The following is a 2,903-nucleotide window of genomic DNA, read 5'->3' as shown; positions in this document are numbered from 1 at the left end:
TTTTTAGTAGAGACAGGGTTTCACCATGTTAGCCAGGATGATCTCGATCTTCTGTCCTCCTGATCCACCCACCTCAGCCTCCGAAAGTGCTGGGATTACAGGCGTGAGCCACCACACCCAGCCACCCCTAGGCATTCATTCTTTAGAATGTAATATTTTTGACCGCACGTGGTGGCTCGCGCTTATAATCCCAACGACCTGGGAGGTTGAGGTGGGCGGATCACCTGAGGTCAGGAGTTCAAGACCAGCCTGGCTGATGTGGTGAAACCCCATCTCTACTAAAAATACAAAAATTAACCTCGTCTCTATTAAAAATACAAAAATTAGCGCACGCCTATAATCCCAGCTACTCAGGAGGCTGAGGCAGGAGAATCACTTGAACCTGGGAGGTGGAGGTTGCAATGAGCTGAGATCGCGCCATTGTACTCCAGACTGGGTGACAAAAGCGAAATTCTGTCTCAAAAAACAAATAAACAAACAAACAAAAAAGAAAGTAATCTTTTAAAAACATCTATCTGGCCAGGCACAGTGGCTCATGCCTGTAATCCCAGAACTTTGGGAGGCCAAGGCGGAAAAATGGCTTGAGGCCAAGAGTTCAAGACCAACCTGGGCAACATAGTAAGACCCTATCTCTAAAAATATATACATTGTTTAATAGCTAGATGTGGTGGTGCATGCTTGTATTCCTAGCTACTTGGGAGGCTGAGGTGGGAGGACCCCTACAGCCCAGGAATTCAGGGGTGCAGTGAACCATGATCACACCACTGCACTCCAGCCTGGGTGACAGAGCAACGCCCTGTCTCTAAAATAAATAAATAAATAAGTGTAAAAATCAGCCAGGCGCTATGGTTCATGCCTGTAATCCCAGCACTTTGGGAGACCAAGGCAGGTGGATCACCTGAGGTCAGGAGTTCAAGACCAGCATGGCCAACATGGTGAAACCCCATCTCTACTAAAAATACAAAAAATTAGCCAGGTGTGGTGGCGCAGGCCTATAATCTCAGCTACTTGGGAGGCTGAGGCAGGAAAATCGCTTGAACCCGGGAGGCAGACGTTGCAATGAGCCGGGATCACACCACTGCACTCCAGCCTGGGAGACAAAGCAAAACTCCGTCTCAAAAGGAAAGTAAAACTAAAAACACCTGTCTGATCATGTCACCCCATGCTTAAAAAGCTTCCAGGCCAGGTGCGGTGGCTCACGCCTGTAATCCCAGCACTTTGGGAAGCCAAGGCTGGCGGATCATGAGGTCAGGAGATCAAGACCATCCTGGCCAACATGGTAAAACCCCATCTCTACTAAAAACACAAAAATTAGTTAGGCGTGGTGGTGCATTCCTGTAGTCTCAACTACTCGGGAGGCTGAGGCATGAGAATCACTTGAACCCGGGAGGCAGAGGTTGCAGTAAGCCGAGATCACGCCACTGCCCTCCAGCCTGGGTGACAGAGCAAGACTCCATCAAAAAAAAAAAAAAGCTTCCAATGCTTCTCATTGATTTTTTTTTTTTTTTGAGACATATATATAGTTACAATGACCTTCTTCAGCTCCCTTCCAACTTCCTGTCACAGGGCCTTTACACATTGTGTCTCTGCTTCTAGAATATTTATCCTCACCATCTCTGCCTAGATACCTCCTTTTCATCCTTCGGATTTCAGCTTGAATGTCCCTCCCTAAGGATACTTTTCTTGATTTACCAACCTAGGTTATGCCCCTCTGTAATAGGTTCTCAACCTTCCCTGTGCTTTCTTTCATAGAAATTAGTACAAATAGGCCGGGCGCAGTGGCTCACGCCTGTAATCCCAGCACTTTGGGAGGCCGAGGCAGGTGGATCACCTGAGGTCGGGAGTTCGAGACAAGCCTGACCAACCTGGAGAAAACCCATCTCTACTAAAAATACAAAATTAGCTGGACCTGGTGGCATATGCCTATAATCCCAGCTACTAGAGAGGCTGAGGCAGGAGAATTGCTTGAACCTGGGAGGCGGAGGTTGCAGTGAGCCGAGATCATGCCATTGCACTCCAGCCTGGGCAACAAGAGTGAAACTCTGCCTCAAAAAAAAAAAAAAAAAGAAAGAAAGAAATTAGTACAAATGTAATTAAATCATAATTTGTCCACCTCCCCGGTCTGTTAAGTCATAACATGTCTACTTTATTCATTTTTGTGATCACAATGACTAGTGCAGCTTCCAGCACATACTATGCGCTCAATAAATATTTTTTCAAATAAATAAAGTCCCATATGAGCATCATCTCTTCTGGGAAGATTTATTTGACTCCCCTGACTCTACCAGAATTATTTTTCCTTTTGGCCAGGTGCGATGGCTCATGCCTGTAACCCCAGCACTTTGGGAGGTTGAGGACAGTGGATCACTTAAGCACTGAAGTTCAAGACCAGCCTGAGAAACATACTGAAACTCCCATCTTTTAAAAAAATTAATTAATTTGTAAAAAAGAAAAAAAAAAAAGTTCCTCTCTTCATGATGTTATAGCTCTCTGTTTAGCTAGACCCCTAGTACTCATCACAGTTTGACTTGTACTGTGGCTAACTGAATCTGTCTCTCTCACCATAAAGTGTTGAAGACAAGAGCCATGGTTTTTGTCTTTGTGTCTCCTTTTCCCATACCTAACACAGTTCTGGCCATAATTAAGGTAGTTAATATTTGCCTGAGGGCAGCGGCTCATGCCTGTAACCTCAGCACTTTGGGAGGCCGGGGCCAGTGGATTGCTTGAGCTCAGAAGTTCGAGACCAGCCTGACCAACCTCATCTCTACAAAAGATGCCAAAAACCTCATCTCTACAAAAAATACAAAAGCTAGTCAGTTGTGGTGGCGCGTGCCTGTTGTCCCAGCTACTCAGGAAGCTGAGGTGGGAGGATGGCTTGAGCCCAGGAGGCAGAGGTTGCAGTG

This window comes from Mandrillus leucophaeus, unplaced genomic scaffold (assembly GCF_000951045.1).
Source record: "Mandrillus leucophaeus isolate KB7577 unplaced genomic scaffold, Mleu.le_1.0 Scaffold13, whole genome shotgun sequence".
In the NCBI taxonomy this organism is placed as follows: Eukaryota; Metazoa; Chordata; class Mammalia; order Primates; family Cercopithecidae; genus Mandrillus; species Mandrillus leucophaeus.
Note: the sequence above shows the minus strand (reverse complement) of the source record.